Source organism: Choloepus didactylus, chromosome 7 (assembly GCF_015220235.1).
Source record: "Choloepus didactylus isolate mChoDid1 chromosome 7, mChoDid1.pri, whole genome shotgun sequence".
Taxonomy (NCBI): domain Eukaryota; kingdom Metazoa; phylum Chordata; class Mammalia; order Pilosa; family Megalonychidae; genus Choloepus; species Choloepus didactylus.
In genome coordinates this window covers 74,225,305-74,249,870 of record NC_051313.1, presented here as the reverse complement: position 1 = coordinate 74,249,870, position 24,566 = coordinate 74,225,305, and the positions used below count along the sequence as shown (strand labels likewise).

General features: G+C 38.3%; 1 long non-coding RNA gene and 1 pseudogene across 1 annotated transcript in view; one reads left to right on the top strand and one right to left on the bottom strand.

Moving 5' to 3' along the window:
• The first annotated feature begins 2,293 nt into the window (after positions 1–2,293).
• On the top strand, positions 2,294–3,942 carry LOC119540618 (annotated as a pseudogene).
• A 17,852-nt stretch (positions 3,943–21,794) lies between these two features.
• LOC119539806 overlaps positions 21,795–24,566 on the bottom strand; it is a 33,840-nt gene continuing 31,068 nt past the window's right edge. The window contains exon 3 of the long non-coding RNA XR_005217942.1: positions 21,795–21,825. This is a non-coding gene — a long non-coding RNA (uncharacterized LOC119539806). The remainder of the gene's footprint in view (positions 21,826–24,566) is intronic.

Below are 24,566 nucleotides of genomic sequence, written 5' to 3'. Positions count from 1 at the left end.
ATTCCCACCAATGCCAGGATACACATAGATTTGGGTGGTATGCTCCAGGCCTGAGTCAAACCAGAGTCTTTTTTAAGAAATCAGAGCACCTGGACTACATTGCACACAGATGTGGAGCCCAAGTTCTCACACAACTCACCCAGAATGGAAAGCCCAAGAAGGGAAACTAATGGAAACGGTCTAGAACAGGTGAACCCTGTAAGACATTGGAACCGTCAGCCATGAAACCTCCCAAAAGGGTCACCTACATAACCCAGAGCACACAGAAGATAATTGCCACAAAAGATGAACACACTGGCATATGTGGTAAAGCGTACAAAGAAATGCCACGAGTAGACAACAAATGGGAAAAATCATCCCCATGGATTCACAGATAACAAAACAATCTTAAAGGAGTGTTTAAAATATTGAAAGATATAATGAAAAGAATAGTAACCATTTAGGTAAGGAAAGGTAATTATGAAAAAATGACAGGCAAATTTAAAAGAAAACCAAATAACAAATATAAATTTTACAACTGAAAAATAGATCAAAATGTAAATAATTCTTAAGGAATCTCAACATTAGCATTGTAGAGTGGTAACCAGGTTTTTAGGATATCATTTCGAGCATTTTCCACATATGTTATGTTTTTCAGAAACAGATTTATAAAACAGTAAATTATTGGTCTTTTCTAAATCTGTTCTTTGTCACACTCTTTCAACTTTAATAAATAAGAATCATAAAACTCACACTAGGTCCTGAGGAGTTAGTGAATGGGAACAAAAAAATTATGAAAAAAACAGAAAGACTTGACTTGCCCCTTTCTCTTTCCCTTTCATGACTCAAAATGAGCTTACATGTCACTTACAGGAAACAAATGAAAGAGCTAATGAACAAAGTCATTTACAAGAACAAACCAATACAAAACCAACTGAATTTCAGAGACCTAAGGAATATAGGGTAGACATCATACAATAGAAAATTGCAAAGACGTACTCCCTAGCCATGAGGATCTCCAAAACATCCTTCACAAAGATTAATGTAGTAGAACAGATGAAGGCATCATCAACAACAACAAGTGTTCTAAAAGAAATGAACTCCCAGGTGAATTCTGAAAGATCTCTTGGATTGGGGAAGAGACACAAAAATTGTCAGAATACTAGTGACTAATCCTTTTACATTCACAGGATTGTGTCCAGTTGTACAGTTCTAATTATGCAAATTTAAACAAGTTTTAGAGAAACTGGAGAGATCCAAGAGATATTAAAATTTGTCCAGTGTATGGAATGTCAGCATTATGAGCAACAGTTAAATGTATTTGCTTCACTTCACATAGAAGATACATGAGTACTATGTCTAAATTCTTCTTTCAAAGTATTTAAGCTCTTTTGGGAGGAAATTAAATTACTATACTCACTGAGAAAAAAAGATCAAAAATGAAACAGGAATGACACACAAAAGAAAGTATCTATGACTTTCAAGGAAACAAACACTAAAATAAGCTATCAGGTCTGGAATTAATTTCCATTTCTAGGGATCCATTAAGAAAGACTCAACTATGATGAGATCACAGATGATTTCTCACTTTCTTCTTTGCTCCTTGCTGGATTGCCTAAGCATGTGTTTTCTTGTAACAGAATATAAAAAAAATAAAAATTGAAAAGCTAACTAAGATTAATGTAGTAGAATAGATGAAGGCATCATCTGAATTCAGAATAGAAATTCAGAATTCAAACAATTGGTTGCCTGAAGGAGATGCAGGGAAAGATGTGGAAGTCCCTCTAGGTCTTTTATTCTACAAGGGAAAAGCCCTTCCCCAATATTTTCCCTGCCAATAATTTTTGATAGAATATTAATTACTCAATACAAAATCTAGAACTATTAATGTATTCAACCAGTTCTTCAACATCTAAGTAATAATTACGTAGTTCTTTATAGTTTAGAAGTGCTTAACTCCTAAGACCAACAATGACAAAGGTTTCCTAATCAGTTCATGGTGAACTAACTCCTTGAGCAACAATTATGGATGGGAGAGATGGTGGATAGTAGTAACTTCCCCTTCAAAATAAAAATATACAAAAGAAAAAATTCTAATGGAGAAAAGACCACATTGCACTGATCATTTCAGAAAAATAAGAGGAAACTGAAAATAATAATAAAATAACCCACTCACCTCTCAGTTCTTTTAATAATTTCCTTTTCAGAGAGAAATAAGTATCATAATGAACATATAGAAATAGATTCTGAACAACCATGTTCTGCTTTATTACATAATATAACTATTAAAATTCATCACAACAGTCTAGCCGCCATGGTATGTGCCAGCCTAGCCACAGGTGCCTGTCTTGTCAGTGCCACAGCCTCCTGGTGTTCCACGGCTGCCCGTCACCAGGATGGCTGGAATGGCCTTAGTCACAAGGCTTTTAGAATTATTTCGAGGTGGGACTATGCATTGGAAGCAATCAAGGGAGCAGTTGTTGGTACTGATTTGGGTACTACCAACTCCCGTGTGGCAATTATGGAAGGTAAACAACAAACGTGCTGGAGAATGTTGAAGGAGCCAGAATCACCCCTTCAGTTGTGGTCTTTACAGCAGATGGCAAGTGTCTGCTTAGCATGCCGGACAAGCGACAGGCTGTTACTAACCCAAACAACACATTATATGCCACCAAGTTTCTTACTGGCTGGTGATATGATGACCTCAAAGTGCAGAAAGAAATTTAAAATGTTCCCTTCAAAACTGTTCACACCTCCAATGGTGATGTCTGGGTTGAAGTTCATGGAAAACTATTCTCCAAGTCAGATTGGAGCATTTGTGTTAATGAAGATGAAGGAGACTGCAGAAAATTACTTAGGGTACACAGTAAAAAAAATGCTGTGATCACAGTCCCAGTTTATCTCAATGACTCTCAGAGACAGGCCACTAAGGATGCAGGTCAGATATCTGGACCAAATGTTCTTCAGGTGATTAATTAACCCACACCTGCTGTTCTGGCCTATGGTCTACACAAATCAGAAGACAAAATCATTGCTGTATATGACTTAGGTGGTGGAACCTTTGACATTTCTATTCTGGAAATTCAGAAAGGAGTGTCTGAGGTAAAATCCACCAATGGAGATACTTTCTTAGGTGGTGAAGACTGACCAGGACTTGCTACAACATATTGTGAAGGAATTCAAGAGGGAGACGGGTTGATTTGACCAAAGACATTATGGCACTTCAAAAGGTGCGGGAAGCTGCTGAGAAGGCCAAGTTGTGAACTCTCTTCATCTGTACAGACAGACATCAACTTGCCATATCTGACAATGAACACTTCTGGACCCAAGGATTTGAACATGAAGCTGACCCGGGCTCAGTTTGCAAGGACTGTCAGTGATCTAAGCAGGAGAACTATTGCCCCATGCCAAAAACCAAACCAAGAATGCAGAAGTCAGCAAGAGAGACACAAAGGAAGTGATTCGTTTGGGTGGCATGATTAGGATGTCCCAGGTTCAGCAGACAGTGCAGGATCTTTTTGATGGAGCCCTAAGTAAATCTGTCAATCCTGATGAGGCTGTGGCCATTGGAGCTGCCACCCAGGGAGGTTTATAGACTGGTGACATCACAGATGTGTTGCCCCTGGATGCCACCCCCATCTCTGGGTATTGAGACTCTAGAAGGTGTCTTTACTAAACTTATTAACAGGAACATCATTATTCCAATCAAGAAGAGGCAAGTATTCTCTACAGCTGCTAATGGACAGACTCAAGTGGAGATTATAGTGCATCAAGGTAAAAGAGATGGCTGGAGACAACAAACTTTTTGGACAATTTACTTTGATCGGAATTCCCCCAATCCCTCATGGAGTCCTTCAGATTGTGGGCATGGACCAACCAGAGATGCTATCTTCTAACATACCACAAAACAATCCTACACATCGACGTTATTGTGCATCCCACAAGGTCCCTACCAGGTGTTAATATGGTTGAAAACTTAAGCTTAGAACTTATTTTTCACAAGAATCTCAAGATGTTTTTACATGGGTGTTAATGAACACAGAACTTTCCAGAAATGTAATTAAAAAGAGGCATTTGGTTAAAGCCCTTGTTCTTGACAGACTCATTTAGGCATAGGCATATGATAGTAATTTATGAAACACCAAGTCTGCTGGGAGATTTGGGAAATAATCATTATCACTTGAGGAGATTAAATAATAAAAGATGTAGTCACCTTTCTACTTCTAAAGCTGTCAGCATGTGATAATTAGAATTACAGTAGGGATCTTGGGGCTAATCAACACACAGAATGGAAGAGCAGCAATATGGAAAGAACCTGGGCTTCTGATATTGAGTCAATGAAATCACACCATAGGACTTATTGGTTACTTTATTGTAAGCTAATTCTTGTGTGTGTATGTGTGTGTGTGTGTGTGTGTGTGTGTGTGTGTGTGTGTGTGTTTTCCTATGTGCAACTCTGAGCAGCGTGAAACCATAGCTTTATTCTCCATGCCAGGTAGATAACTAGAAACTGTTTAAAGATTCCAAACCTAAGTTAGGGCTACAAAGTGGGGAAAAACCCCCACTGAACCAGATTCGTCCTTGGTGATATTGCTTATGATTTCATCATATAAGCCCTTTCAAATCTTGAATTTGTATTTTTAGCCAGTGTTAGCAAAATCCTGTATTTCCTTTCAGGGCACGAAATATGAGTCATGTCATAGGACTGAAATTGAATGCCATGGCCTCACCTCACAAACAAAGAGATCAAGATGCTTTCATATTTTTTTTTTAATTCAGAATGGATCAAAATAAGTAATTATCAAGGATGTAGGTGGCAGACACAAAGGCTAAGAAAGTATAACCCTCCATACCAGTGTCATACTTGCAAGTATATAATGCTAACATTTATTTGGTTTCTGGTGCTACCCTGTGGGTTACATGCCTTTAAACAACCCTTTAAAAACATGTTCACCTTCAAAGCATCACTGCTACTTATAATCCCATTAAACAAACCATAGTCACATCTGTCCATTCCCATACCATTAAGTTCACCCTCATTATCATATCTGTATGTATTAGATTACCATTCCACATTCACTAACTTCTGTCTATCTTTAGGTCCCCTGTATTCTACATTATAAGACACTTATTTTACATTTCTCACAGAGTTCACATTAGTGGTAACATATAATATCTCTCCTTTTATGTCTGACTTCACTCAGCATTATGTCTTCAAGGTTCATCCAATGTTGTTCCTTCTTACTGCTGCATAGTATTCTGTCATTTGTATATAGCAAATTTTGTTTATCCATTCATCTATTAAAGGACATTTGGATTGTTTCCATCTCTTGACAATTGTGAACAATGCTGCTATAAACATCGGTATACAAATATCTGTTCATGTCACTGCTTTCAGATCTTCTGGGTATATACCAAGAAGTGAAATCACTGGATTGTAGGATAACTCTATATCTAGTTTTCTGAGGAATCACTGTGTCTTCCACAGTGGCTGTACCATTATACAGTCCCACCAGCAATGAATAAGAGTTCCAACTTCTCCACATCTTCTCCAGCATTTGTAATATCCTGTTTGTTTAATGGTAGCCATTCTTATTGGTGTGAGATGATATCTCATTGTGGTCTTGATTTGCATCTCACTAATAGCTAGTGAAGATGAACATTTTTTCATGTGTTTTTTATCCATTTGTATTTCCTTTTCAGAGAAACATTCTTTCATATCTTTTGACCATTTTATAATTGGGCTGTTTGTACTACTGTCGTTGAGTTGTAGGAATTCTTTATATATGCAAGATATCAGTCTCTTCTCAGATACATGACTTTCAAATACTTTCTCCAATTGCATTGGCTGCCACTTCACCTTTTGACAAATTCCTTTGACATATAGAAACTTAATTTTGAGGAGTCCCCATTTATCCATTTTTTCTTTTGTGCTTTGGGTGTAAGGTCTAAGAAGTGACCTCCTAATATCAGGTCTTGAAAATGTTTCCCTACATTATCTTCTAGGAGTTTAATGGTACTGTCTTTTATATTGAGGTCTTTGATCCACTTTGAGTTAATTTTTGTATAGGGTGTGAGGTAGGGGTTCTCTCTCACTCTTTTGGACATGGATACCCAGTTCTCCCAGCCCCATTTATTGAAGAGACTATTCTGTCCCAGTTCAGTGGATTTGGAGGCCTTATCAAAAATCATTGAGGAGCTAAGATGGCGGCATAGAGAGGTGGAAAACTGTTAGTCCCCCCCGGAACAATTCATAAATGACCAAAAAACTAGTAAATAACCTGGAATAACTGTGGGGAGACAAACACGACTGTCCACTCATCATCCACCAACCTGAATTGGGAGGAATGCCCAAGATCGCAGCATAAAATCTGTAAGTAAAAACTGCAGACTCACACTGAGAGCCGAGAGCTGAGAGCTGAGAGCCCCTCCCTCACAGAAGCCTCAAGGTGCTAGAGAGCAGCACTCTCTCAGCCCAGCTCCAACTGGGGTTTTAATATTAACTGCTAAACACAGACTGCAAATCCCCAAGAAGCACACAGAGGCTTTTGGTGACAACTGACCTTGGGAGAATCGGGGCACATATCTGTCTCAGGATGGGGAGCCCAGAAGATCAGGTGCTATCTCTGGCTGACTTGTGTATCTGGGAGCTTTCTCTCCCTTTCTCTCTCTGTGGAGAAAACTTCAGCCATTTTCAGCCCACAGCACTTTCCAGTAAAGAAAGCCTCAGCCATTTTAAAATCAAAACACTTTGACCAGCAGAGTCAGAGAAACAAAGAACTTATTGATATGGAGATGACCCCTCTGGATGGGGCATAGCTTCCCAGAGGAAAGGGAGGGGCCCAGCTCTACTGCCTGCCTAACAGGAACCAGACCTCAAAGCCTAGGGGAGGAGAGCCACTGGCCACACCCCCTTACACCAGCAGGTGACAGGCTGACAGGTGCATTTGCCAGGCAGAAAAGCACAGGTGTGTCAGTCCTCTAAGAAAAACCATCAGGGAAACCGGATACTGAATACTTCCTCCTTCTGTGACCTGAGCTTGTTCTCGTCTGGGGAAACCCAACTGGGGTGGCCTAGGAGGTCAGATGCCTAGATAACAGAAAACTGCAACCTACACTAAGAAAAACGAAGTTATGGCCCAGTCAAAGGAACAAATGTACACTTCAACTGAGATACAGGAATTTAAACAACTAATGCTAAATCAATTCAAAAAGTTTAGAGAAGATTTCATAAAAGAGATAGAGGTTGTAAAGAAAACACTGGGCATACATAAGGCAGAAATCGAAAGTTCAAAAAAACAACTCGTAGAATCTATGGAAATGAAAGGCATAATACAAAAGACGAAAGACACAGTGGAAACATACAACAGCAGACCTCAAGAGGCAGAAGAAAACACTCAGGAAATGGAGAACAAAACACCTGAAAGCCTACACACAAAGGAGCAGATGGAGAAAAGAATGAAAAAATAAGAGCAACGTCTCTGGGAACGTAAAGATGAAACAAAGTACAAGAATGTACGTATCATTGGTGTCCCAGAAGGAGAAGAGAAGGGAAAAGGGGCAGAGGCAATAATAGAGGAAATAATCAATGAAAATTTCCCATCTCTTATGAAAAGACATAAAATTACAGATCCAAGAAGCACAGCATACTCCAAACAGAAGAGATATGAACAGGCCTATGCCAAGACACTAAATGATCAGATAAGGGAGGCATGTTAGACACTTGACATTGGTGGTGTTGTCTGACTCTTTACTTTGATTTAAGGTTATTTTTCCTGTTGCTCCTTCCTAGCTGTCATTTTTTTTCCTCTTTCTTTTGCCTCTCTACCTTCTTTGACTCTCCCTCCTGCCTTGTGGAAGAAATGTAGATGCCCTTATATAGATAGTGGTGAAGGTGGTGAACACATAAATATGCGACCATACAAAGAACCATCGATTGTTTACTTAGGATGGAATGTATGGTGAGTGAACAAAACCATCTTTTAAAAAAAAAAATAGGTTGATGACAAAACCTCGAGGGCAATATACCGAGTGAAATAAGCAAGACACATAAGGACAAATATTGCAGGGTCTCACTGATAGGAACTGATTATAATATGTAAACTCATAGACATGAAATATAAGGTACCAAGATACAGGATGAGGCTTAAGAATGGGGAGCGGTTGCTTAGTATGAGCAGAATGTTTAACTAGGATGAACTTAAATGTTTGGAAATGAACAGAGGTGTCGGTAGCAAGATGTGAGAATAACTAACAGTGTCGAACGCTGTATGAATGAGGTGGAAAGGGAAAGCTCAGAATCATATATGTCACCAGAAGGAAAGTTGGTCAAAAGATGGGAATGTATAAAACTGAATCCTATGGTGGGCAATGTCCATGATTAACTGTACAAATACTAGAAATCTCTTCCATGAACCAGAACAAATGTATGACAATACAATTAGAAGTTAATAATAGAGGGGCATAGAGGGAAGAAATATATACCTATTGCAAACTATATACTACAGTTAGTAGTATTTCAATGTTCTTTCATAAACAGTAACAAATGTACCATATCAACACTATGAGTCAACAATTGAGGGGGGTTGGTTAGGGATATGGGAGGATTCGAGTTTCCTTTTCTTTTTTTTTTTTTTTCTTTTTTCATCTTTCACTTTATTTCTTGTCTGGAGTAATGAAAAGTTTCTAAAAATTGAACAAAAATTAAGTGTGGTGATGGATGCACAGATGTGTGAGGGTGCTGGGGGCAAATGATTGTGCCCTTTGGATCTTTGGATGATTGTATGGTATCTGAACAATCCTAATAAAAATTAAAAAGAAAAAAAATCATCTGACCATAGATCTGGGGGTCTATTTTTGAATTCTCAATTCAATTTCATTGATCAATATGTCTATCTTTGCACCAATACCATGATGTTTTGACTACTGTGGCTTTATAGTAGGCTTCAAAGTCAGAAAGCGTAAGTCTTCCCACTTCGTGTTTCTTTTTTAGAATGTTTTTAGAAATTCAAGGCCCCTTTCTCTTCCAAATAAATTTGATAACTAGCAAAGTAGGTTGTTGGAATTTTGATCTGTATAGTGTTGAATCTGTACATCACTTTGGGTAGGACTGACATCTTAATGACATTTAGCCTTCCTATCCATGAACACAGAATACCTTTCCAACTCTTTATATCCCATTTTATTTTTAGTAAAGTTATGTAATTTTCTGTGTAGAGGTCTTTTACATCCTTGGTTAAGTTTATTCCTAGGTACTTTATTTTTTTTTTGTTGCTATTGTGAATGGAATCTTTTTCTTGAGTGTCTCTTCAGTTAGGTCATTTCTAGAGTATAAGAACATTACTGACTTACATGCATTAATCTTGTATCCAACCACTTTGCTGAATTTGTGTATTAGCTCAGGTAGCTGTGTTGTTGATTTCTCAGGGTTTTCCAAATATAAGATCATATCAAAATCTGCAAACAATGACAGTTTTACTTCTTCCTTTCCAATCTGGATGCCTTTTAGCTCCTTGTCCTGCCAGATTGCTCTGGCTACAACTTCTAGCACAATGTTGAATAATGGTGGTGACGGGGGCATCCTTAGTTCGTTCCTGATCTTAGAGGGAAGGATTTCAGTCTCTCACCATTGACTACTATGATGGCTGTGGGGTTTTTTTATATATGCCCTCTATCATACTGAGGAAGTTTCCTTCAGTTCCTACCTTTTGAAGTGTTTTTATCAAAAAAGTTTGTTGAATTTTGTCAAATTCTTTTTCAGCATCTAATGAGATGATCATTTGTTTTTCTCTTTTATTTTGTTAATGTGTTGTATTACATTGACTGATTTTCTTATGTTGAACCACCCTTGTATGCCTGGGATGAACCCCACTCGGTCATGGTGTATGATTTTTTAAGTGTGTCTTTGGATTTGATTTGCAAGTATTTTGTTGAGAATTTCTGCATCTATATGGCCTGTAGTTTTCCTTTCTTGTAGCATCTTTATCTGATTTTGGTATTAGAGTGATTTGGGCTTCATAAAATGAGTTAGGTAGTATTCCATTTTCTTCAATTTTTTGAAAGAATTTGAATAGGAATGGTGTCAATTCTTTTTGTAATGTTTGGTAAAATTCCCCTGTGAAGCCATCTGGCCCTGGGCTTTTATCTGTAGGAAGCTTTTTGATGACTAATTGAATCTCTTTACTTGCGACTGGTGTGTTCAGGTCTTCTAATTCTTCTCTGGTAAGTCTAAGTTGTTCGTGTGTTTCCAGGAAATTATCCATTTCCTCTAAATTGTCTGGTTTGTATACTGTTGTTCATAGTATCCTCTTATGATTTTTAAAATTTCTTCAATATCCACAGTAATGCCCCTCTCATTTATTATTTTGTTTATTTGGGTCTTCTCTCTTTTTGACTTTGTCAGTCTAGATAAGGGTTTGAATTCTCAATTCAATTTCATTGATCAGTGTGTCTATCTTTGTGCCAATACCATGCTCATGCTTTTCATAAGGTGATGAAATGTCACATAAAAAATAGCAACTCTCTGGGTCCCTGTCATTCCCTATCCCTCTTACCTTACCTCTTTTTTTCTGTTGTATTTATTACACTTGATTTTTTTTTTTTGTCTTGCCACTAAAATGTAAGCTCTATGAAGCCGGAGATGGTTTTGTTCTCCATTTCTCAGCACCTAGAACAATGCCTGACACACAAGCACTCAAATCTTTTGTCAATTTAATGAATCCTCCCACTGTCCAAAAGTTTAGGTAGTTTGGTTTCTCCGTCTTTGAGATTAAAGTATCCTTTGTTTTTTAAATTTATTTTCATTGTCAGAACTGGTGGCAACTTATATCAAACCCAGAAACTAGAAGTTTCTTGTAAAAGATAAAAGTTCTTTAAAAAAAAGAATCCAAGGAAAAACTGATAATAATTTCAAAAGTGTGGCCTGAGAGTCTCCTGGGCAAAGGGAATAGGAGTGGTCAGAATAAATTAATTTGCAACTCTTAACTTTTATACTTCCTAGGTAGAGAGTCCAATTCCATTGCTTACTCATTCTATGTGACCTCGAGAAAATTCTTCATGCTGGTGTTTACCCAAATGGATTATTTTTTTTTCCTCAGCTTTTTAATTTTGATATTTTCAAGACTGTTTTTATAACAAATTTAAAAGAAAATTACAAAGAATACACATACACCTTTCACCTAGAATCACCCATTAATATCTGTCACATTTTCTTTCTCTGTATATATAATGGTACTTTTAAAAAAAAAAAATTTGTTTTATCTCCTGAATACCATAACACTTCACCCCTAAATGCTTCAGCACATATCTTGTAAGAACAGGACATCCTCCCCCACAACTATCAAAATCAGGAAATAAAACATTGATACAATGCTGAAAAAAATTTCATTACAGTTACAAAGGGATATAAATAAGTAATTCATCCACAAATAGCAATAATACAAACTGGATAAATAATACAATAATACAAATAGCAATAATACAAACTGGAGAAAATTCAATCAGTGATACATAACACTTTTTGCCTAGACAATAACACACACAGGAATATATATGTAACAGAACAATGTTCAGTCTGGTTTCCTAATATAAAAGAGCTACACAAATCACTGTTAAATCAACTTTAATTACCAAGTCAATTTAAACGAAATATATCCTAAAGCTACGTAAAGGTCCCCTGGTTTCCTAGAGACTAACAGGATTATTGACCAAATAATCTTAGTCATTTTCTAATTATATGTTTTGCATATTTAGCCTGAGCTTCTCAAACCTAATTCAGAGGAAAAGGTTAAGGAAATTCTATTTTGATTTCTCCCTGCTCATAGTGCTAAGTGGCGGAGACACAGGAATTCAGAGATGGAAAGCTAATAAATGTTGGAGAACAAAGAAGAAAATACACTTGGGAAACTGGTGGCTATTAACCCTGGTTGCAAATTTGAATCTTCTAGGGAGTTTTTTTAAGTACCAGATCAATTAAATTTGAATCTTTAGAAATTAAGCCAGTGCAATTTTTTAACTCACAAGATGATTCTAAACCAGAGAAAAGATTAAAAGGCATAGTGATAGGTGATATCAAGCAACATTTTTATTGAGGTTGAAAACATCCAAAGCAGGCAAGTATGTCCCAAACCAAGAGTCAGCTCCAAGGGGCATTAGAGCCCTGGAGTAGCCAACGCACCAAGAAATTATCTGAGGGACTAATTGCTGATACATTAAAAGAAACTAAAGCAAAAATTCTCTCTGGTGCTCTTACTATTCAAGGGCCATGAGAAAAAAAATAGCTAATAAAATCAAGCAGTGGAGTGATTAATATCTTGGCACTTCTGTGCTAATGAGATGCAGCAATTAAAAAATAATAATAAAGATGAGATGCAGCATGGAAAAAAAAAAAAAGTGGTTCCAGAAATAATACACCAGTCCATTAATTGAGGACTGTCACGAACCTCAAAGTAACAAACCTTGGAATCAACTATATAGGCAATTTTTAAGGCATCTGTCCAAATTCAGGTAAGACGGAAAATAAAAATTCCTTTACCAACAATACTCATTTTTCAGCCTGAACAATTTGGAAATGAGCTTTTAGTGACGTTGAAAGTTCACAAAAGAAAGAAGTTTACTCCACTTCCTGATGACCCTCAAAACCATCAAACTGAGACAGAATCAACACTAAGTTTAAATTAGCCATTATGAGTGGGTATTTAAAAATATATATTTCAGACAAACGAGGAGGTTCAGAGAATAATATAACAAACATCTGAATACCTACTACCTAAATTAAGAAATAAAACATTAAAAATACAGTTGAGGCCTTCTCTGAATCTTCCCTCTCTCGTTACCTTTCCCACAACTACCAGCCTCATCTTAATGAGGGAATCGCATCTAAATTTAGTGTTTACCATTTCCAATGAATGTTTTTATAATTTAACCATATATGTATAAATATACAAACAATATATAGTATAGGTTTTATTCAAAATATTATAAAAAATGTTATAATGTATGTATTACATGTAGTGTGTTATTTATATTAATTATCTACTAATAATTTTTAAAATGAAAAGTATCAGTATTGGGATTGATACTGGAACATCTTCCTAGAATTTCAAATACCATTTTCTTGTTCCATAAAGTCAGTCTCAATGCCAAAAAAGGTATTTATTTATTTCATTCTTTCATTCATTTACTCAAAAATATTTACTGAATAACCACTTTATGCTATGTTACAAACTAGATTATTTAAGGCTATGATGATAAGTCAGAATTCTATCCTCCAGTAGCTTTTTAAAAAAGTATTTATTGAAATATAAACATCCAAGATGCTCAACAAACTCTAAACAAGATAAACCCAATTAGATCCACACTGCATCCTGCTATAATCAAACCATCAAATGTCAAAGATAAAGAGAGAATTCTGAAAGCCACAAAAGGAAAGCAGCATGTCACCTACAAGACAACCTCAATAAGGTTAAATGCTGATTTCTTATCAGAAACCAAGGAGGCAAGAAGGCAGTGGGAAGACATATTTAAAGTGCTGAAAGCAAAAAACTGCCAACTAAGAATTCTAAATCTGGCAAAACTGTCTTTCAAAAATGAGGGAGGGACCCATTCTGGAGAAACTAAGATGGCATCTAGGTGAGACAGGGCAAAGGAACACCGCTGTGAGAAACACTAGATAAGGACCAGAGAGTGACCCAGAATACCAGTCACAGCAATGCGCCAGCTGGACGAGATCTGCTAGTTCCCAGGGGCTGTATACTTGGTGAAACTGGGAGTCTGCATTCTGAAATGAGTGAGTAAGCTGACTGAAGTCCCACAGCCGCGTGGCGATCTGGGGAAGCCAGGGTTTGGCGTCTGGAGACCGACGGGCTCTTTAAAAAAAAAAAAAAAACCCAGGAGCGGCTGCAGCTGCTATTGTGGGAACCACGCAGTAAAACACTGCAAGAGGGGGCTGGGCTGGCCTCTCGGTGTCTGGCCTGGAAGATAGCCCACGGCAGATACCCTTGGGACCCAGGAAATGGAGGGGACAGCCGGAAGGAGAAAGAAACCCCGCGGCTAGCAGCTGGCCCCCCGGAGGGCTGGATAAACTCCTGCCCAGGGCCGTGCCCACAGCCCAGAGTCCCGCCAGTTGTCACGGAGCTCGGAAAGAGGAACTGTGTGAGGAGGGGGGTATGGAGACGCCCCAGTTGGCCATTTTTGCATCAGGTTGAAAGCGCTCCGGCACGGCCCGGCGGCCCGGGGCTTCCCTTGAGGGATGGCGCACACTGGTGACATAGCACGGCATTCCCTCAGCAGAGGTCCTGGAGGATCGTGGCTGGGTGGAGGGACCAAGTCCAGTGATTTGTGGGACAGTGACAGAGAGGAGCTGGGGCTGAAATGAAATGAAGGCTTGGACTCTTGCGGTGGCCTTGAATCTCTGGGAACCGGGGAGATATGAATATTGAGGCTGTCCTTTCTCCCTGGCCACCCATACACGCACCCCGCATTCACGGCGGATGGCTCCAGCAACACACCCAGGCTGAGTTCTCCACCTGGAACCCACAAGAATCATTTCCCTACACACTGCGGGGACAAAGTGGAGAACTGACTTGAGAGGTATAGGTGATTCACAGATGCCATCTGCTGGTTAGTTCGAGAAAGTGTATGTCACCAAACTGTGTTTCTGAAAAATTAGATAGGTTTTTTTTACAACTTGAAAGAACTCGGTCAAGCAGAGAAAATGCCAAGAGGCCAAAAACAACAGAAAATCTTAATGCATATGATAAAACCAGATGATATGGAGAATCGAACTCCAAACACACAAATCAAGTTATCAGAAGAAACAAAATACCTCGCAGAATTAATCAAAGAACTACAATTGAGGAACGAAAACATGGCAAAGGATTTAAAGGACATCAAGGCAAAGGCGGGGCAAGATGGCAGACTGGTCAGCTGTATGTTTTAGTTACTCCTCCAGGAAAGTAGATAGAAAGCCAGGAACTGCGTGGACTGGACACCAAACAGCAATCTGACTTTGGGCATACTTCATACAACACTCATGAAAACGTGGAACTGCTGAGATCAGCGAAATCTGCAAGTTTTTGTGGCCAGGGAACCCGCACCCATCCCTGCCAGGCTCAGTCCCATGGGAGGAGGGGCTGTCAGCTCCGGGAAGGAGAAGGGAGAACTGCAGTGGCAGCCCTTATCAGAAACTCATTCTACTGATCCAAACTCCAACCACAGATAGACTGAGACCAGACACCAGAAAATCTGAGAGGAGCCAGCCCAGCAGAGAGGAGACAGGCATAGAAAAAAAACAGCACGAAAAACTTCAAAATAAAAGCGGAGGATTTTTGGAGTTCTGGTGAACATAGGAAGGGGAAGGGCAGAGCTCAGGCCCTGAGGCTCATATGCAAATCCCGAAGAAAAGCTGGTCTCTCTGCCCTGTGGACCTTTCCTTAATGGTCCTAATTGCTTTCTCTCTTAGCATTTCAATAACCCATTAGATCTCTGATGAGGGCCCTTTTTTTTTTTTTTTACTTCTTTTTTCTTTTTCTAAAACAATTACTATAAGAAGCCCAATACAGAAAGCTTCAAAGACTTGCAATTTGGGCAGGTTAAGACAAGGGCAGAACTAAGAGAGCTCTGAGACAAAAGGCAATAATCCAGTGGCTGAGAAAATTTACTACACAACACAACTTCCCAAGAAAAGGGGGGTGTCCACTCACAGCCATCATCCTGGTGGACAGGAAACACTCCTGCCCATCGCCAGCCCCATAGCCCAGAGCTGCCCCACACAACCCAGTGTGATAGCAGTGCTTCAAATAACAGGCACACACCACAAAACTGGGCGTGGACAGTAGCCTTCCCTGCAACCTCAGTTGATTGTCCCAGAGTTGGGAACGTGGAGCAGTGTGAATTAACAAAGCCCCATTCAACCATCATTTCAGCAGACTGGGAGCCTCCCTACACAGCCCAGCAGCCCAGAACTGCCCTGGGGGGACGGCACTCACCTGTGACATAGCACAGTCATCCCTCAACAGAGGACCAGGGGGTGCACAGCCTGGAAGAGGGACCCACTCGCAAGTCTCAGGAGCCATACGCCAATACCAAGGACTTGTGGGTCAGTGGCAGAGACAAACTGTGGCAGGACCGAACTGAAGGATTAGACTATTGCAGCAGCTTTAAAACTCCAGGATCACCAGGGAGATTTGATTGTTAGAGCCACCACCCCTCCCTGACTGCCCAGAAACACGGCCCATATACAGGGCGGGCAACACCAACTACACACACAAGCTTGGTACAACAATTGGACCCCACAAGACTCACTCCCCCATTCACCACAAAGGCAAAGCAGGGGAGAACTGACTTGTGGAGAACACATGGCTCGTGGATGCCACCTGCTGGTTAGTTAGAGAAAGTGTACTCCACGAAGCTACAGATCTGATAAATTAGAGATAAGGACTTCAATTGGTCTACAAATCCTAAAAGAACCCTAACAAGTTAAGCAAATGCCAAGAGGCAAAAAACAACAGAAAATTATAAAGCTTATGAAAAACAACACACTCCTAAACAATCAGTGGGTTAAAGAAGAAATAGCAAGAGAAATTGCTAAATATATAAAGATGAATGAAAATGAGAACACAACATACCAAAACCTATGGGATGCAGCAAAAGCAGTACTGAGGGGGAAATTTATAGCACTAAATGCATATACTAAAAAGGAGGAAAAAGCCAAAATCCAAGAACTAATGGATCAACTGAAGGAGCTAGAAAATGAACAGCAAACCAATCCTAAACCAAATACAAGAAAAGAAATAACAAGGATTAAAGCAGAAATAAATGACATAGAGAACAAAAAAACAATAGAGAGGATAAATATCACCAAAAGTTGGTTCTTTGAGATCAACAAGATTGACAAGCCCCTAGCTAGACTGACAAAATCAAAAAGAGAGAAGACCCATATAAACAAAATAATGAATGAAAAAGGTGACATACCTGCAGATCCTGAAGAAATTAAAAAAATTATAAGAGGATACTATGAACAACTGTATGGCAACAAACTAGATAATGTAGAGGAAATGGACAATTTCCTGGAAATATATGAACAACCTAGAATGACCAGAGAAGAAATAGAAGACCTCAATCAACCCATCACAAGCAAAGAGATCCAATCAGTCATCAAAAATCTTCCCACAAATAAATGCCCAGGGCCAGATGGCTTCACAGGGGAATTCTACCAAACTTTCCAGAAAGAACTGACACCAATCTTACTCAAACTCTTTCAAAACATTGAAGAAAATGGAACACTACCTAACTCATTTTATGAAGCTAACATCAATCTAATACCAAAACCAGGCAAAGATGCTACAAAAAAGGAAAACTACCGGCCAAACTCCCTAATGAACATAGATGCAAAAATCCTCAACAAAATACTTGCAAATCGAATCCAAAGACACGTTAAAAAAATCATACACCATGACCAAGTGGGGTTCATTCCAGGCATGCAAGGATGGTTCAACATAAGAAAATCAATCAATGTATTACAACACATTAAAAATTCGAAAGGGAAAAATCAAATGATCATCTCAATAGATGCTGAAAAAGCATATGACAAAATCCAACATCCATTTTTGATAAAAACACTTCAAAAGGTAGGAATTGAAGGAAACTTCCTCAATATGATAAAGAGCATATATGAAAAAACCACAGCCAGCATAGTACTCAATGGTGAGAGACTGAAAGCCTTCCCTCTAAGATCAGGAACAAGACAAGGATGCCCGCTGTCACCACTGTTATTCAACATTGTACTGGAAGTGCTTGCCAGGGCAATCCGGCAAGACAAAGAAATAAAAGGCATCCAAATTGAAAAAGAAGAAGTAAAACTGTCATTGTTTGCAGATGATATGATCTTATATCTGGAAAACCCTGAGAAACCGACGATACAGCTACAAATTTAGCAAAGTAGCGGGATACAAGATTAATGCACATAAGTCAGTAATGTTTCTATATGCTAGAAATGAACAAACGGAAGAGACACTCAAGAAAAAGATACCATTTTCAATAGCAACTAAAAAAGTCAAGTACCTAGGAATAAACTTAACCAAAGATGTAAAAGACCTATACAAAGAAAACTACATAACTCTACTAAAAGAAATACAAATGGACCTTAAAAGATGGAAAATATTCCATGTTCATGGATAGGAAGACTAAATGTCATTAAGATGTCAATTCCACCCAAACTCATCTACAGATTCAATGCAATCCCAATCAAAATTCCAACAGCCTACTTTGCAGACTTGGAAAAGCTAGTTATCAAATTTATTTGGAAAGGGAAGATGCCTCGAATTGCTAAAGACACTCTAAAAAAAGAAAAACCAAGTGGGAGGACTTACACTTCCTGACTTTGAAGCTTATTATAAAGCCACAGTTGCCAAAACAGCATGGTACTGGCACAAAGATAGACATATAGATCAATGGAATCGAATTGAGAATTCGGAGATAGACCCTCAGATCTATGGCCGACTGATCTTTGATAAGGCCCCCAAAGTCACTGAACTGAGTCATAATGGTCTTTTCAACAAATGGGGCTGGGAGAGTTGGATATCCATATCCAAAAGAATGAAAGAGGACCCCTACCTCACACCCTACACAAAAATTAACTCAAAATGGACCAAAGATCTCAATATAATAGAAAGTACCATAGAACTCCTAGAAGATAATGTAGGAAAACATCTTCAAGACCTTGTATTAGGCGGCCACTTCCTAGACTTTATACCCAAAGCACAAGCAACAAAAGAGAAAATAGATAAATGGGAACTCCTCAATCTTAGAAGTTTCTGCACCTCAAAGGAATTTCTCAAAAAGGTAAAGAGGCAGCCAACTCAATGCGAAAAAAATTTTGGAAACCATGTATCTGACAAAAGACTGATATCTTGCATATATGAAGAAATCCTACAACTCAATGATGATAGTACAGACAGCCCAATTATAAAATGGGCAAAAGATATGAAAAGACAGTTCTCTGAAGAGGAAATACAAATGGCCAAGAAACACATGAAAAAATGTTCAGCTTCACTAGCTATTAGAGAGATGCAAATTAAGACCACAATGAGATACCATCTAACACCGATTAGAATGGCTGCCATTAAACAAATAGGAAACTACAAATGCTGGAGGAGATGTGGAGAAATTGGAACTCTTATTCATTGTTGGTGGGACTGTATCATGGTTCAGCCACTCTGGAAGTCAGTCTCACGGTACCCTAGAAAACTAGATATAGAGTTACCATTCGATCCAGCGATTGCATTTCTCAGTATATACCCGGAAGATTGGAAAGCAGTGACACAGACAGATATCTGCACGCCAATGTTCATAGCAGCATTATTTACAATTGCCAAGAGATGGAAACAACCCAAATGTCGTTCAACAGATGAGTGGATAAATAAAATGTGGTATATACACACGATGGAATACTACACGGCAGTAAGAAGGAACGACCTCGTGAAACATATGACAACATGGATGAACCTTGAAGACATAATGCTGAGCTAAATAAGCCAGGCACAAAAAGAGAAATATTATATGCTACCACTAATGTGAACTTTGAAAAATGTAAAACAAATGGTTTATAATGTAGAATGTAGGGGAACTAGCAATAGAGAGCAATTAAGGAAGGGGGAACAATAATCCAAGAAGAACAGATAAGCTATTTAACATTCTGGGGATGCCCAGGAATGACTATGGTCTGTTAATTTCTGATGGACATAGTAGGAACAAGTTCACAGAAATGTTGCTGTATTAGGTAACTTTCTTGGGGTAAAGTAGGAAAATGTTGGAAGTAAAGCAGTTATCTTAGGTTAGTTGTCTTTTTCTTACTCCCTTGTTATGGTCACTTTGAAATGTTCTTTTATTGTATGTTTTTTGTTTTTGTTTTTGTTTTTAATTTTTTTTTTTCATACAGTTGACTTAAAAAAAAAAAAAAAAAACAAGGAAAAAAATATGTAGAGCCCCCTTGAGGAGCCTGTGGAGAATGCAGGGGTATTGGCCTACCCCACCTCGATGGTTGCTAACATGACCACAGACATAGGGGACTCGTGGTTTGATGGGTTGAGCCCTCTACCATAGGTTTTACCCTCGGGAAGACGGTTGCTGCAAAGGAGAGGCTAGGCCTCCCTATAATTGTGCCTAAGAGCCTCCTACCGAATGCCTCTTTGTTGCTCAGATGTGGCCCCCTCTCTCTACCTAAGCCAACTTGAAAGTCGAAATCACTGCCCTCCCCTCCACATGGGATCAGACACCCAGGGGAGTGAATCTCCCTGGCAACGTGGAATAAGACTCCCGGGGAGGAATGCAGACCTGGCATCGTGGGACAGAGAACATCTTCTTGACCAAAAGGGGGATGTGAAAGGAAATGAAATAAGCTTCAGTGGCAGAAAGATTCCAAAAGGAGCCGAGAGGTCACTCTGGTGGGCACTCTTATGTACAATTTAGACAACCCTTTTTAGGTTCTAAAGAATTGGGGTAGCTGGTGGTGGATACCTGAAACTATCAAACTACAACCCAGAACCCATGAATCTCGAAGACAATTGTATAAAAATGTAGCTTATGAGGGGTGACAATGGGATTGGGAAAGCCATAAGGACCACACTCCACTTTGTCTAGTTTATGGATGGACAGGTAGAAAAATAGGGGAAGGAAACAAACAAACAGACAAAGGTACCCAGTGTTCTTTTTTACTTCAATTGCTCTTTTTCACTTTAATTATTATTCTTGTTATTTTTGTGTGTGTGCTAATGAAGGTGTCAGGGATTGTTTTAGGTGATGAATGTACAACTATGTAATGGTACTGTGAACAATTGAATGTACGATTTGTTTTGTATGACTGCGTGGTATGTGAATATATCTCAATAAAATGAAGAGTAAAAAAACAAATAAATAAAAATAAAAATAAAGGACATTAAGGAGACCATGGCCCAGAATATAAGCCACATAAAGAAGACCCTAGAAGAGCATAAAGAAGACACTGCAAGAGTAAATAAAAAAATAGAAGATCTTATGGAAATAAAAGAAACTGTTGGCCAAATTAAAAAGACTCTGGATATTCACAGTACAAGACTAGAGGAAGCTGAACAACATCTCAGTGTCCTAGAAATCCACAGAACAGAAAATGAAGAACAAAAGAAAGAATGGAGAAAAAAATCAAAAAAATCAAAATGGATGTCAGGGATAAAATAAAACGTCCAAACTTAAGACTCATTGGTGTCCCACAAGGGGAAGAGAAGGGTAAAGGCCTAGAAAGAGTATTCAAAGAAATTGTTGGGGAAAACTTCCCCAACCTTCTACACAATATAAATACACAAAGCGTAAATGCCCAGCGAACTCCAAATAGAATAAATCCAAATAAACCCACTCCGAGACATACTCTGATCAGACTCTCAAATACTGAAGAGAAGGAGCAAGTTCTGAAAGCAGCAAGAGAAAAGCAATTCACCACGTACAAAGGAAACAACATAAGACTAAGTTGTGACTACTCAGCGGCCACCATGGAGGAGAGAAGGCAGTGGCATGACATATTTAAAATCCTGAGAGAGAAAAATTTCCAACCAAGAATACTTAATCCAGCAAAACTCTCCTTCAAATTCAAGGGAGAGCTTAAATTTTTCACAGACAAACAAATGCTGAGAGACCTTGCCAATAAAAGACCTGCCCTACTTCAGATTCTAAAGGAAGCCCTACAAACAGAGAAACAACAGAAAGGAGAAAGAGATATAGAGAATTTTAACAGACATATATAGTACCTTACATCCCAAAGCACCAGGACACTCATTCTTCTCCAGTGATCACGGATCTTTCTCCAGAAGGGACCATAAGCTGGGACATAAAACAAGCCCAAGAAATTAAAAAAAAAAAAAATTGAATATACTCAAAGCACATTCTCCAACCACAATGGAATACAAATAGAAGTCAATAATTTTTGAACTGTAACTCCACTGTTTACTTCCTACACGATATAAATTATACAAACTCTAAGGACAAATCAGTGGTTTTGAACTCAATGCAAAATATGTAATTTTAGACAACTATATAAAGGTGGGGGAATGGAGGAGTATAGGAACATAGTTTATGTTTCCTATTGAAGTGAAGGTGGTATCAAAGAAAAACAAGATTGATATGAATTTAAGAGGTTAATTTTAATCCCCACAGCAAACACAAAGAAATTATCAGAGAATATAACCATAGAGATGAAATGTAGAGTTTGGGTTAAGAGAAAGGGGGGGAAGGGGCAATGGGGAGTTAAGAAATGAGTGTGGAGTTGCTGTTTGAGGTGAAGGGAAATTTCTAGTAATGGATGGTGGGAAAGAGCATTACAACATTCTAAATGTGATTAATCCCACTAATGGAAGGCTAGGGAGGGGGTGGAATGGGAAGAGTTAGGCTGTATATATGTTTCCACAACTGAAAAAAAAAAAAAAAAGTCTAAATAGATGATGATTGAATGCCAAGGATGAACCTAGATGGGATTGGAGGATAGAGGACAGGTGGCTCAAAGGGACAGAGTTGAGACATAAGGTAAAGGAAATATAGAATGTAAGCTTTGTATCATTGTTGAATCTCTTGTACTTTGTAGCTGCACTTAATGGGATTGCATAAAAGAATGTTCTTGTTCATGAGAAGTGTATAAGTGAATTATAGTGTATGTTCAAGGATGCGTGCAGCTAGCTCTCATATGTTCAGAAGACAGAGCAATAGATGATGGATGACAGATAGAGAGGGAGGGAGGGAAAGAAACAGCGATATTACAGCATGTTAAAGTTGGTGGATTGAGCTATCGGGGGAGGGGGGTCAAGGTATGATGGAATTCTTTGTATGGGGTTAGTATTGTTTTTGCAACTGTTCCTATAACTTTGAATTTATTTCAAAATAAAAAAAAAAATGAGGGAGGGATTAGGACATTCCCAGATAAACAAAAGTTGAGGGACTTCATCATCACTAGCAAAGCCCTATAAGAGATGCTAAAGGAAGCTCTGCAGATTGAATGGAATGAACACTAGAAAATTGACTGAAGTCACAAGAAAAAATAATGTTCTCCAGTAAAGATAATGACATGGGTAAATATAAATACCACTACTATTCCATTTTTATTTGTAACTCTACTTTTTACTTCCTATAGGATCTAAAAGGCAAGTACATGAAATGTAATGATAAATCAGTGGTTTGGGAATCATAATGTATAAACATGCAATTTACGAGAAAAACTACATAAAGGTGGAGGGATGAAAGGATGTGGGAACATAGTTTATGTATGCCATTGAAGTTAAATTGGAATCAAAGCAAATGAGATTGTTAAAGCTTTAGGATGTTAAATTTAAGCCTGATGGTAACCATTAAGAAAATATCAGAAAATATGCAAACTCATAGAGACAGAAAGTAGAGTACATGTTACCAGCTTTGGGGGGAAGAGGAAATGGGGGTTAATGCAAAATGAGTATCGGGTTTCTAGGATGAAGGGAAAGTTCTACTAATGAATGGGGAGGAGCATACTGCAACATTGTGAATGTGATTAATCCCACTGAATGGTATGCTTGGAGGGATCAGGAGGGGATGATGTATGTTGTATATATGTTTCCACAAATAACAAAAAAAGAAATAAAGGTAAAGTAAAAATATAATGACAATAAAATGCAATACATGATACTGAATAGGATCTAAGAATGGAGGAGAAAAAGCTCAAAAGGACATTATAGAGATGTAAGAAAAATTAGGATATCGACTATAAACTGTATATCAATGTTAACCTCTGATAACTGCACTTAAGATGGTAAGTGATATCCTTGTTCATAAGAAATATACACAGAAGTATTGTGTTCAGGGATTATGATGTGTACAATCTGCTCTCAAATGTTCAGAAAATAGACAGATAGATAGATAGATAGATAGACAGACAGCCAGACAGAGTAAAGATGGCAAAATGTTAAAATTGTTAGATCTGGGTATCTAGGGGAGTAGGGATATACTCGAGTTCTCTCTATGCTGTTTGGATTATTTTTGCAACTGTCCTGTAATTTGAAATTATTTCAAAATAAAAGATTTTTAAAATATTTACTGAGCATTTACTAGATACTAAGCATGATGCTAAATTTTTATACTCATTATTTCATTTTATTATTTCAAAAACACAGTATTACTTCATCAAATGTTTACTGAGCACCTACTTTGTGCCTGCAACTATTCAAAGCACTGAGGAGTCAGTAGTGCACAGGGTTGAATCAGACAGAGCAGTGCCACCCTCTAGCTATGTGACTTGAGTATATTACTAAACCTTTCTAAGTCTTGGTTCGATTGCACTCTTTATCCTATTACTTCATAGTATTTTCCGTACAGCACTTACACTATATGCACTATCTTTTTCTATGAGTATTTGTAGTGTATCTTGCCTTTCTAAAATTCTTCGAGAGCAGGCTATACCAAAAGAGCTCAGCATCTCAAAATTTAGAAATAACCATTAAAACTCAGGAACAGATGTGACTGCTGTAAGATCTTATCATCTAGGAACCTTTACAGTAAACCTTATTGAACATTATGTATTTCAGATCATTGATTGCCCACTCTGT